The 13,683-nt window shown below is 43.5% G+C and overlaps 1 long non-coding RNA gene across 1 annotated transcript in view; it reads left to right on the top strand.

Annotated features, from left to right (window-relative positions):
* Positions 1-247: 247 nt before the first annotated feature.
* Positions 248-13,683, top strand: part of LOC132516086 (uncharacterized) — an 18,608-nt gene continuing 5,172 nt past the window's right edge. The window contains exon 1 of the long non-coding RNA XR_009539250.1: positions 248-373. This is a non-coding gene — a long non-coding RNA (uncharacterized LOC132516086). The remainder of the gene's footprint in view (positions 374-13,683) is intronic.

Below are 13,683 nucleotides of genomic sequence, written 5' to 3' on the forward strand. Positions count from 1 at the left end.
AGGATATCACTGTTCATTTTCGTGGAAGGATTTCCTCGTCCCTTCGCGTTGGTGAGAGAGCCGATTGCACCCGGCAGGCAGAGAGGAGGGGAGGAAGCCGGCTGGAGAAATGAGGCCGGAGGGGCGGGGCGGGGAGCTGGACGGGGCAGGGCCGGCGGGGCAGGAGGGCGGGGCCTGCGGCACGGGACGGGGCAGGGCCGATGGGCGGGGCCGGCGGCGGCGCGCACGCGGCGGCTGCAGGTCCGCGGTCGGACGGTAGAGGCCTCCCTTCCGAGGCGGCGGCGCGGGTGAAACCCGCTGGGGCTCCGCTCCCCCTGCGCGAGCCCGCGCGTCCTTCCCGGCGAGGTCCCTGCGCGGCGCGGCCAGGCTCAGTGTGAGTATTCCCCACGCGCTCCCCTCCTCCCGCAGGGGGCAGCGCCTGTTCGTTTGAAGTGAGAGTCTCCGTCGGGCAGAGGGCCCTGCTCGGGAGCGGGGTTGCTCGCGTGAGCTGGATCTCACTTCCCGCTGGAGGCGTCCTCTCAGCGGGACTTCCCCGCGGGAGCGGACGCTGTAACGCGGACCGCCGCTCTCTGAGCTCCGGGAGCGGGAGTAGCGAGGCGGGGAGGCGCCGCGGCGCCGTCGGGGGCTTTGTGTGCAGTTGGGGCCCGCAGCTCCGGTAGCTCTGGTTCTCACGCCGCAACTGCGGAGGGGCGCGTGCGGAGCGTCGCAGCCTCTGAGGGAACCTTGCCCACCGGCCCCCCCCCACCAGGAGAGGGCGAGGAGACGGCGGGCCGGGCCGGTTGGCGCCGCGAGGTGATGCCGGGGTCTCGAGGGCGGCGGGTTTCGTGCCGTGGAAGGCGGCGAGAGCGCGGCCTAAAAGCCCTGCGGGGGACGCCGGCGGGAGTGCTCGGCCGAGGCCACTCCGAGCGTACCGGCCCCGGACCCCGCTCCGTCGGGTCGGCTTCCCCGGCCGCCTCGGAGGCCGCCGCGCCCTCGCTTCCATTTCATTTCCCACAAGGTGTGTGCCGTCGTGTGGTGGTCACGGAAAAGAGAAACCTATCCCTGGATGGGATTCGACTTTGAAAAAACAGTATTTTCCTCCTCCTGTCGCGGGCACTTGTCAGTCTGGCCTTCCTCCCCCGCCCATGAGACTTCCAGGCAACTTTCATTCTCTTCCTAAGTTAGAGCGTGAGAAGGATTGAGGCCCTTCGCCCACACGTAGCAGACCCCCCTAACCGTGTGCTTGAAGTCAGGCTTCGCATGGTGTTCTTCGTTTTTTAGTCTTGTGTCATGCTAATAAATTATGTCAATCTAGGGCACGGATGTTTCCTTGCAGGCGATTTTGACAGCAATCATCATACCAAGCTATTACGAAGTGTGATGTCAGTCTGGAGGACGGATAATATATAAGCCAGTTCTTGACACGCTATCTTACAAGGAAACATCTGAGACCATCAGTAAGAGGCATTTTAATTCACACACCAAAAATATTTTGTGTTTGGTTGACATCTTTCAAAATGCTGAAAGAGGTAGTATCATTTATCATTTTGTAGGTATTTATCAAGGTACGCACAAAAGTCCCCATAGGAGGGAGGAGGGTTTTGTCTTAGTCCTGTTCTATCACATAAACCAAGGAACAAAGGTGTTATATGTGCTACCAAATAAATAGTGCTTGTAAGCCAGTGATAGAGCTCTATTTATGAGAACAGACATCTTCTAAAACTGGAATAATTGGAAAAGTGAGATAACTGGTTATGTTTATGCCTCTGTTGTGAAAGATAATCGTCTGCTATCTTAAATGAGAAACCTTATGCTTTTAGCATAAGTGCTGGATGTGTGAAATGATCCATTTAGCTCAGGTATGGAAGTCAGGTAAATTTTCTGTAAAACTCCGGTCTTAATGGTTACTACTTACTCATGGGTATTAAAGACTTTGATTATATCAGAAGCCACATGAAACAAGTGATTAGGTTCAAAAGTACGGCTAGGGTCCTAATGAATTCTGAAATCTAAAGTGATCCAAATCTAAGCAGACGCTTTAGGCTTGATATTATGTAATAGTCAGAAGTTGTATTTACATGGACCAAATCCCGTGGGAGTTAGTTTTACAATGAACTGTGCATGTGTTCACCCAAGGTATGGTTTTCTTTTCCTCCCGTCATTAATTCAATAACTATTTATTCATTATCTGTTACAGGTCCACTTCACTTTGCCATTGAACATGAGCCCTATAGACATATAATACATAATTCTTGAAGTGTAACTAAAATGTGGAAAATATATCTTCTTCTAGCTCAAGGAATATTATTATAAAAGAGTTAAAAACTCTGGCCTTTCATTTATACAAACGGAAAATTGTATTGACTTCTCTCAAGTAGTAAGCTAAGGGAAGAAAAATTAGAAATCAGAAAGTTTTCTCCAGCCTATGCCCTAGTCACTACCATATTTTTTTCTCCTTAAGACTTTCAAAGCAAAGTTTAAAGGACCTGCATGATTGAATGTGTTTATGATGTCCTTTTAATAATTTTAGAATATAAAGTTTTCCTTAAAAGGTCTTGCTTCTTATATGGTATGCTAGACTGGCTGGTGTTATGTGAGTGAAGCACTATAATTTTAGTTAAAATCAAAACCGCATACCCCTTTTTTTCCCCAACCTGAAGTAAGAATTGCCTACAATTAAGAAGACAAACACATTTCAAGTAGTTACAAGTACATCTGTTTACAATTCATTTTCATTGGCTTGATAAACAGAGAAAAACATCCAGGATGTTTATCTTAATTATTTGTAGTTTCATCCTAAATAATGCCTAGGTCCTTGAATATCAGTACATTTTTGTATGACATCTATAAGCTGTACCTAAAGAGTGTAAAATTTTGTGAAGTGCAATAATGGAAGATGTTAAGAATAATTTTTTCCTTAACCCTAATATTGTGCTGTAGGGCCATAACTAAGTAACCAAGATATGACTATAAACTAATATAGTCCATTGTATCAGAACTTACACATACATTTTAGTGTCCTATCCAACTAGTCGTCTTGGAAGTCTGTCACTTATTGCAGTCATGCTTCCATTGCTGCTATCGTTCAAACGTATTTTGAAGCTCTTCATTTGGGCACTCTTCAGAACCCACAGCACATCTTGTTAAAAAGCCTTGGAGGCAGTCAGTCATCTTCCTTTAAAGACCTTCTGTGCCCTGAAAAGTTAGGTGGGTGATCAAGTCAGGTAATGTAATTTGGGGGTCAAAACAATTGGAAAGACTATTAGATGTCTTTCTTGAGTAGCTTTTAAACTAGTTCTAAAGTCATTACACAAGAATAGTTTGAACATTGGAAGCACCATTGGAGTAAAAGTAGCTGCCAGGGAAAACTCTTAAGAAAAGTGTGCATTTGGAGCTTGTAGAGTCTCTTTGATTATCAATGAATTATTAATTTAACAATCGTATACATCTCTAGTACATTGGTATGCAGTATAGAGACATCTTACTTCAGAAAACTATATTGTCAAGAATTTGGTTGATCTGGATTTTATGAGAGTTCAATTTTGCTGCTATGATAACAAAAGCTGTTAAATTCTAGAATATGGGCTTGGGTAGGAAAAATCCAAGATGTCATGGGCTAAAATCAGGATTGCCGTACATAGTTCTATAGATTTGGTGCTCCACATTCCTTGAAATACAAAGGAATCATACTCAATTAAGAAATCAGACTTAACCTGTATTCTGTTTAGTGAGCAAGGCATTCACCATTATCAAAAAAAACTCAGTGATCCTTCAACTGTAGGTGATGTCTAACTTGTGGAATAAAACATTCATCATTTTTAGTAGATGGTTGTGAATAGAGACCCCAAAGTATATATGTAATGGAACTACTGTGTACTGCTGTAAGCTAACAATATGCTATATGCTGTGCAAAATACAGAATTATGAAACTCCCTCCTCAGTGAATTTAAACTCTTATGATATTCAAGACCAGAATATGGGAGATGGGGTAGAAAGACACTCAAGGTAAAGAGAGAGGGAGATGGAAAGAGGTAGGTCATGGGGCTTTTGAATCATAATTAGTTGAATTCATCTAAGAGAAGAGTTTAGAAATAGTTTCCCAAAACCACCAGCAAATAATTTAAAATCTGAGGGAATAATTCAAATTGAACTCCAGCTGAAACTACATGGAGAACCAAGAAAAGCAGAAAGAATGTAATTAGCTGAGTAGGACTTTTTCTACGAATTCAGGTCTAATACCTTTAGTATTATATAGAGGGCCACAGGATCATTAGTGATTAGCAGGGATCCAGACTATAATGATCAGGAGAGATCAAGGCCAGAGGACACAGATGAAAGAGGCTTCCTGCTTCAACTGAATGTTGCAAATGCTGATGCACTTACAGAGGGGAGGTCAGCTAGCAGACAAAGAAATAGGGCAACAGTCCCAAATCATCAAATATATTCCTCTCTTTCACCCCACAGTTAGATTGGATATGGAGATTAACCAAGTTTGAGCTGAGACAAAAAGAATATCCTTATTTCAGCCATTTATAAGATCTGGAACTTTGAGTTTTGTCTGCTTTGATGAGTTTGATTATTGCTCAAAAATTAGGGAGGGGGACCTGCTGGGCCCAGGATATCCGAGTTACATACACAACTAAAGGGTCAGTGAACAAGGTGGACAGATCCAATTCCAGGTCTTTTCTGGGGAAAAGACTGTTTGTCTATTAGCAGATAAAAGGGCTCCTCAATTATAAGTTACAAGTATAAGGAAGTGTCAGGTACCCAGCACATCCTCAATAAATAATGACAATTGTGGAAAAACAAGTAGCAGTGATGTTAGCCTTTCTTTTGGAATGGGTAGCCCAACCATTGCACCTGCTCATATTCTATAGATTTAAGAACCATCCAAATATTTCTTAATTTGAATCTAAATATTAAATTTTGTATATAGTGTTTATAGGATTGGGGTGGGGGAACTCTTAGTATGGCCAGGTAGTTATAGTAGAAGTCTGGTTGATATAGCTTGAGGCCCATCTCTTTCAGATAGAGAGAGGTTCCTGGTTTTGGATTTACAGAATTCACACATGGATGCAGAATATAGAAATGGCAGGAAATTGCCCTGAGAACTGGGAAAGTATCCTTGACTAGGAGTGGGGACTAGGTTTATCATGTACCAATTGTGTTACGTGAAGTAAATTTTTGTTTTCTCATAGGCAAAATGTGTATAATACATTTACTTCAAGGGGTAGTTTTGAGCCTTGTCTGAGATGAAATAAATGAAGGACTTGGTTTATTAAGTGCTGTGCATGTGCAAGCTTTTGTGTTCCACAACATGGGTTTTGTAGGGGGAGGTAAGGGTTGTAGCCCTTGAGCTGTCCAGATATTTAAACCAAAATATAAATGAAGATGGAAATCTATCTTTGGGAATTTAGGAGAATAGACTAGTTTTCACATGGATACTAGAGACACGTCATCATATACTCATTATTTTCCCTTTCTCAAATTCATAGGAAGTACCCTGTTACCATTGCAAGAATTTTTTTTTTAACGTTTCCTAAAGACCTGTGGGAAATAAAGAAACCTGTTAGCTTGCTTAATACTATCAGGTCCAGGTCTTTAGCATTGGCACTGAAGGCACAATCTCCATGTGGGGAAAAGTAGCCAGGCTTCCAGGCCTTGATTCTTGTACTCTCAGAAGTTCTTATCGTAGAGATTTTATTAATCCCCATTGCCACCTCCATGTCTTGAAACAAGAAGCTAGATGGAGTTCCACATATTGGCTTAATTGGTCAGCTGTGAACATTTTTTTTTTTGCAGGTGTTATTCTTCCCACAGCAGCAACCCATTTTTTCTGCAGAGACTGCAAGACCTCCAGCCCTTGCAGGCCATTAAAAAAATTAACACTTGTACCTTTCATTTTCCCCTACTTTCCTCTGTGTATTTAAAAGGTAGAGGCTGCTTGGGGCAGGGTAATCCACCTCTCTATCTCAGAGAAACACCAGTACAGATACAGACAGTGGTGTTATTGGCTCCCACCAACAGGGGCCATGGTTCCTAGAGAGGAGGGGAGAATGGAAGGGGTGGTCTGGGATGTATACACTCAAACTTCTGTTGAGTTTCAGAGGCTATCCTGCTGAAGAGGAAAACAGTGCCCTTGTCTTAAGTCATGGTTAGAGGGTATTTTCTAGAGGTTTGTTGAGTATCCTCCACACAGTGACACTTCCTAAATTCACATTGTGTGAGACAGACTGTATTTGAGCCAGTACAATGTGTTGGCTAAGGAGAAGGGACATTTGATTCAGACAGTCTGCGTTTGAATATCAGATCTGCTACTTACTTGCTGAGTGGCTTGGGCAAGTTTCTTAATCTCTCTGAGCCCCAGTTTATCTGCAAAATGGCAATAATAACAGTGTCTACTTTTCAGGATTGTTGTGTGTGAGGGTGCTCAACAAGTGGAAGCTATATTATTAGGCTCTGGAGAGTGAGCGAGGAATATAAAGAAATACAGGGCAAATTCCCCTCTTCAAGGAGCTTACTGCATGGTTGGAAGGGACTGAATAAATGAAAACTGACATAATAGTACAGGGCAGACAATAGGAGTGCCAAGTAAGAGCTGCAGATAATGAAGGGTTTCAGCAGTCTGCCAAGGACTAGGATGGTAGTGAAAGATTTCAAGATAGAGGTGGGAATTTCTCTCTGGGATTTGCAGGCTGGGTGGGATTCAGATATGTATACTGGAGTTGAGAAGGCATTCCAGATGGCAAGGAGGAGTGATTAGAACACACAGTACAGCAGGGGTGAGAGTGTGCCAAATGGAAAGTAATCCAGTTTTTAAGTCAGATAGGTAAGCATAAGAATACTGTCTCTGCTGTGAGATCTTGGTTGGACAAGTACCTTAATTTCTTTAGTCTCAGTTTCTACAGCCCTAAAATGGGTATAATCATATCTCATGAAATTGAAGGGAAATGAGATAATGTTTGTAATGCCTAACATGGTGCCTGGCACCTCACAAGTGTTCAATGAAATCCAGATAACTCATGTGGTGTTTTCAGGGGACAACGGGGGAGCTGTCTTCCTGAAGAGCTGTCTTGCCTGGTACAGGCTAGTGTAAAACAGACCAGAAACAGCCAGTTAGTGCCTATAGGGGGAGTGGAGAGGAGGCTTAAAGGCCAGTTTAAGGAGCTGGGTGCGGCTGTTACAGGCTATCAGAGCTATCAAGGTTTTTGAGCAAAGCGGGGGTTTAAGAGAAATTAATCTCAAGGCACTGGCAGGCTGTTTTGGAGGAAGGAAGAAACTCACTCACGCATGTGTAAACTGATAAGGGTCTAGGTTAGGATAGTGGCAAGGTTACCAGACCTGGTTGATGTGGTCTCTTTAAAGTTCCTTTTATAAAAGGAGCTTAGGGCTCAGCAGTGTGGAGTGAGGGAATGTTTTGTTTTGTTTGTAGACTCCTTAATATTTAGTGTCAGTTGTCCAGAATAAAATTAGTATAGATGCACAACTTTGGAAAATAGACCTCACTCAATATCCAGGGACTATAAAAGGTGGGAAGTAATTTTAATGCTAAATAAACCCTAGAACTTGCTTCAGCTTATAAAATAGCCCCTTTAAAAACTCCTTTCCCCTTCCTGTTAATGCACACAAGTGTGTGCCTATCACTGGTTTTCTGGAAGGCACGGTATAGATAAGTTATAATTGTTTGGAGTTTGAGGTTAGGATTGTTAGTACCAAGTGGCATTGGGTCAAATGGGGAGGATGCTGCCAGCAAAGTGGTAATTTGATGACTTTATTTGGTGACAGTGTGATTTGGATGAGAAAATACTGTCTTCTCTCTGGGGTTTAGAAGTGATTTAATTAAAAACACAAACCTAGGAAATGGTTTTGGATACTAGGGAATTCATTTATAGTCTCTCATTCTCTCCTCACCACTCATTTTTCTGTCCCTAGTAGTATTGAAATGGGAGGATACATGGTAGATACTTGTATTTCTAAAGAAAGTCACACTGATTATATGGACACCAGTTTTTAAAATGTGAGGAAACTGAAACTGCCTATTGTTCAGCGGTGGGCCTTAAACATATTAAGTAGGAAAGGATAACTGACCTACTACTGATTTCCTGAATTTTGCTGTTCTCTCGTTTGGCTATAAGGGCGATGTGGTGCTGATAGCTCTGGGGTATCTGGGGTGTCTCAATAGTTAATTGTGGCTACCTCTGCCTGCCTCAGAAGGAGGGTACCTGAGTAAGGGGACTGTGTGCGGTGGTTGACCAACGCAGGAAGGAGCTCAGTGACACAGGGAAAGGCAGGCCCTGTGAGGTTAGAGGCAAAGCAAACTGTCCTGTTGCTTCTGAGCAGAGGCAAGGAGTGTATTTCATTTCTCATCTCCTGAGTTTATTGAAATCATCTGCTGGGGTGGGAGGGGGCAGAAAGAAAGCATGATGTTGTAAAGCTGATTAAGATGCCAGCAAGCAGATTATATCCGGCTCTTGACACTCTTCACTCCAGTCTGGAAACAGAAGACTGCATGAGAAGCCTGTTTCAAGAGAAGGAAGGGGAGAAAGCAAAAGACATCTCCATATTTTTTACTGAAAGATTTTTTGAGTATATATTAATTTTGGATTTCTGGTGTCCATTCTACCCTAAGAGACCATCCAGAGTAGCTCCTGGCTGAAACCCTGGCTAGGAGAGGATCAGACCAGGGACAGGTGGCATTGGACAGAGGGTCTTCAGGGTACTCCTGGCATTAATTTGCTGAAAAGAGCCTCATCAGAGACCAGGTCTCCCCTCCTGCATGGGTGGCAGACATTAAGCCTTGGAGAGGGCCTCCATGCAGATTTCAGCTTTGCCCCCTCCTCCAAACCCTCTGCCTTCTGCTCCTGCAGTGGGTCCTCTCTCTCCCTCTTCCCCCTTTTTTCAATTAAATGAATTAATTACCAGGCATTTAACTTTTTGCCAGACTCTTTCATTATGCCCAGAGTTGTTGCTGAGCGGCAGAGGAAGTAATAACATTCGCAGTGAGGGGCAAATCCTGTTAATGAACAAATTAAAGTTCAAACAGTGATCAAGTTCACAACCTCTCTGTGGCTCTTCTCTTTAATAAGAGTTATACATGTTACTTTCCTCTCTCTTTTCTCCTTTTTATTACTTTTTAAGCTTTTCATCAACACTGCTGGGGCATATTTGAGGCTCCCAACCTTTCAGCCCTGACAAGGACTCGAGCAGTTATAATCCCATCTTAATTTGGCAACTTTTGTAAAACACATAAAGGGCCCAGAGTCACCTTTGGTCGCCAGGGCCCCGGGTGACCCTCTAGCTTCCACCCGCCGCCAGGGCTTCGTGGGCCGCTCTTCTGGGTCTGGTATTCATTCCTCTGCTGCACTCAAGAGTCAGTCGGCTGACTCAGCTCCCCGCCCCGAGGCACTGCCTGCAGGGTGGAGCCAGGCAGTGTCCGAGCCCCTGCCTCTCTGCGTTCCCTCTCCAGTCAGCCTCTCCACACGCAGATGCCAGCGCTTGGAGGAAGGGGAAGTGGTGAGGGGGAGGAGCCTCTAGACTAAAAACTGGGAACCTCTAAGGAGAAAGGAGTTTGGGGTAGGAAGGATGCCTGACCCCCTCCCCACCACCATTACCACCATTACCAAATGCCACTCTCCTCGGGGAGTGGGCCTCGCCTGGAATGGCACGGGAAGGCCCAAGGCTTCTTAGCCCTTGACTGGAGCGGCCGGGCCTGGTGAGAAGGAGCTGGGAAGGCGTCAGGTGCCCGCCTACTTCTTCCTGCTCTGTTTTTTACAAAATGTGGATTGCGTGGGGGTGATCTCCACGTCCGCGCCTGGCTTCTCACCACCATCCCCTGAGCGTAGCTTGATATGATCACCATGACAACTGCAATCTAGGAGCATACGCATAATAGAGATGAAATAGACAAAAGATTAGCATGCCATGAAAAGTACAATAAGTTTCTTATTTAGCATTTAGATAACTGTCTTTCCTCCGGAGCAAGCTTCAAAGTTGAAGCCAGTTTAGACCAAGAGGATTAATTCTTTCTCCCGCATGCTTCATTGAATCTCTCATTACCAAACTTTGTCTGTACTGATGTAAGATTTGATTGAAGATTAGAGCATTTAGCAAATCTTGCTTTTCTGCATGTATCAGGTCCTTTCAAGCAGGGATCGAGGTGCCCAGTGGTCAATACCCTTACTTTTATCCAGTGTCTGCTTCATTTAAACTTAATCAACTCCATCAGTGAACTGGAACAGGGAAACGTCCCTGTGGTAAGAATGTTGTGCTTTTGTGGGATAATTCTTTGCTCTTTCCCGATCTGTTGGCGTTAAACCTAAAATTGCACTATGATGAACTTTTTTTTTTTAATCAATATGATAATGACAGTTGGGCCTGAATGCTCTGGTAGGACTTAGAGTAGAGCAGGATCTGGCCTCCATTACCGAAACAACTTCTGGTCCTGCGATAGTCCGCCACCTTTTGTGTGGCTTTAATACCTTTTCTTCCCTGACATTGAATATTGCTCAAGCTGGAAAATGATGCATCTTGTAGGGAAGGCTCATATGTCACAGCCAGAAAGGGAAGCAGACCGATTGGTTGTGTGAATTATCTGACTTGCTGCAGTGAATTATTTGCACTGTTTCCCTACCTAGTCAACAAGTTCCTGAGGTATAGTAGAGATCAATCAAAACTGACAGCCTGCGTGTGAAAGCTTTACTGTGTAAATCTGGCGCACTCATCCTGGCCATGCCGGCCCTGGCATCTGTATATCATTTTTATACTGCTACCAGTAGAGCAATTTCAAAAGTATTTGCAAGGAAAATGCGTGTCCCCATCTGTTCCTGGAAGCATAAATGTGCCACCTTCAGAGGGTTTTCACTGGTAATCATATCTTTAATGATCAATAGAATAGTGATATATACTTTTCCATAAAATGGGGTTTTCTTCACTTTATTGTGATTGGCTAGAATAAATAGCTTTTCCATATGTTAGAGGGATAAAAATATAAGATTAGCAGAGGTCGTTTGTTAGATAGTAAACAAAAGAAACAATTCATTCCAAATAATCTTTGAAAAGAAGCAATGACAAGATTACATTGCAGTAACAGAGCATCTGGGGCCCTACATCAGAAAACAGACCTTGCTCCTTCTTGGAAAAGGAGCCATTTAAGAGCAGAAACTCAAGAGTCTTCTACAGGACTCTGGAGGCTGATTCTCGGAGGCAGGGAGGGAAGGATCAGGGTAAGGAGGAGAGGCTAGAATAATACTTGTTTATTTCTGTGTTTTAAGGTTGTATCTCCTTTCGCTTACCCGCTATTTGCCTGCCCTCACTGAAGCGCCCTGGGTAAGTTGGTGCGTGATGTGTTCAGAAAGCAGGAAAGTGCTACCCCGCTGAATTTCTCTTCAGGCCTACAGGGAATGGGGATTGTTCCTGTACTTTAAAAGCTGGCTTCCTCCTTAGGAGATTCTCTTCTCCCATAGAAAAGGGTGACCACGGAGGGCGGGCAGAGTACTGGCCTTTGAAATTCCAAAGCCATGCAGAAAGTACCTCAGGATTACCAGAACTGCCAGAAACACCCCAGAAAGTGTTTTTAGTGATCTAATCCCACCTGTTGTGTAGGTTACAGTCCAAAGATACAGTCAGGCCCTGACCACTATCTCTCGCCTACCCACACACATACAGTCACATGAGTATTCTGCACACTCAGAGTCCAAGAGCACTGCCCCCCCTCCTTTTTTCAGATGCAGACACTCCTAGTTCTTGGCAAAATTTGGAAGCTTCTCCTCCAGGATCTCTGTCCAGACGTTGCAACTACCTGCTCAGGAATTTCGAATTCTATTTTGTTTCCAGTCAGAGAGAACCTCCTGTTTTGCAAAGGACTGACATTAATTGCAGGACACCTGAATCTAAACAATGCCTTCAGGCTTTGAGCTCTCTAGAAAATAGGTGTAGAGCTATTTAGACCTGTTTTCTACAAGTCAGGAATTGAGAATGAGACGTTGAGGTGGAGGGGATGTTCTCTCTACACATTGAGAACAGGACCAGTTAGCAGATTAACCTTAAACTGGTTCTTTACTCTTTACAATTATGTATTGTTATTGACGTTTTCCCCCCTTGGGATAATGGGAGAAAAGCTCCGTCTTTTCCGTATATCTTACCCCCCACCTCATATTCCACAGAATTTCTTGCTCTCTCCAAATGCCTACTTCTCTCACTGCAGCAGGAGTGTGTGGGTGTTAGTTTCAAAGTGGGAAATGTAGTCTTCAGGCTGGTCCCAAGCAGAAAGTCTCTCTTAGCATCTTAAACCTAACTTGTGTTAATTTCCTGGCCCCAGTGAGGTTTGGGAACAACTGACAGGACAGTAGGAAAACAGCCTACCCCAAACCTATGGCCAGAGGAAAACAGAAAAGCTACTGTCAAAAGATTTTCTTTTAAAATTTCCCCTTAATTTTAGAAATACAGTCTTATAGGCTGGGTTGCATGTAGACAGTCATAGACTATATAAAAGATCTACATATAGATCACACTTTGCCTGACCTGAAACCAGATTTACTATAGTATTGCAATTAAGATTAAAAGAAAGGGAAGTCACATTTGTGGTTTCCACACTGCATTGTGATACACTGCAGATCTTGTCTTCAGTGAATTTGCCTGCCACAAGGAAATTCTGGCATGTGTAGTGTATGAGACATATTTTACACTCTATTTAGAAAATTGTATTTCATGATTTCTGTGTATTTTAGTTTGAAACCCATTTTGCATTGAATTTCTATGTTGTTTTCATAGAATGAAAGGAAGTAGAAAACCTCACCAACTGATTTTGTGTGGAAGAAATAAATCTGTGATGTTTGCTCCTTCCCTTGTCCAGGAGGACGAGGCTGTCACTACTACAGTTGGGATATTTCCCACTCCATGCTCTTGTGCCCAGGGGGTCCTGTCTAACCCACAGGACTGCCAGGAACACTGCCGTCCACACCAGAGTAGAAGACATCTGCAGGGGCTCATGTTGGCTGAGGCTCTGAATCACAGAACTGCAGGCATACAAGGTTTTCCTAAACCTGGACTGGAGAGCCATTTGCAGCACATAGTCCTTTGCTGCTTCAGATCCACAGATCCTGTACACATGCACATCCATAGCAGAGATGGAAGTCTTGGCAATTATAGGACAAGGATTTAAAAATTTAAAAACAAACACACTATGTTCAGGGTGAAAATTACCTGCACCGACAATGCTGTCTCTTTCCTTCCACAGTCTCACAGCTACCAAGCAGCCTCATCAGTCTGGGGTTATTTCACTGAAGATGTGCTTAATTCCAGATAAACTACTGGGTGTCTGTATGTAACAGTCTTTTTTGTTAACCAATTTTATGAAAACAAAAAGCCCTGCCATCTTAGAAGAAAATATTGAACCTAAAACTCTAATTCAAATATTTGAAAACATATGGGCATATTCTGCCGCATGATTGTAATATGCTTAAGTATGTAATAGTAATTGTTTTTAGATGCCCCTTAACAGGACAGAGATGGGCAGGCAGTATGGTGTTTTAGAAAGAAATTCAGTTTTTTAGAATAAGCCTAAGAAAATGACTCCTTTGATTACGGAAAATAAACTCAATTGATAGGACAAAATGAATTTTTAAAATTTAGTATTGATTAACAATCCTTAAATTAAATTACTGATAAAACACCACCTGGATCTCAAAAAATGCCAAGGTGTTTAAA

Source organism: Lagenorhynchus albirostris, chromosome 2 (assembly GCF_949774975.1).
Source record: "Lagenorhynchus albirostris chromosome 2, mLagAlb1.1, whole genome shotgun sequence".
Taxonomy (NCBI): domain Eukaryota; kingdom Metazoa; phylum Chordata; class Mammalia; order Artiodactyla; family Delphinidae; genus Lagenorhynchus; species Lagenorhynchus albirostris.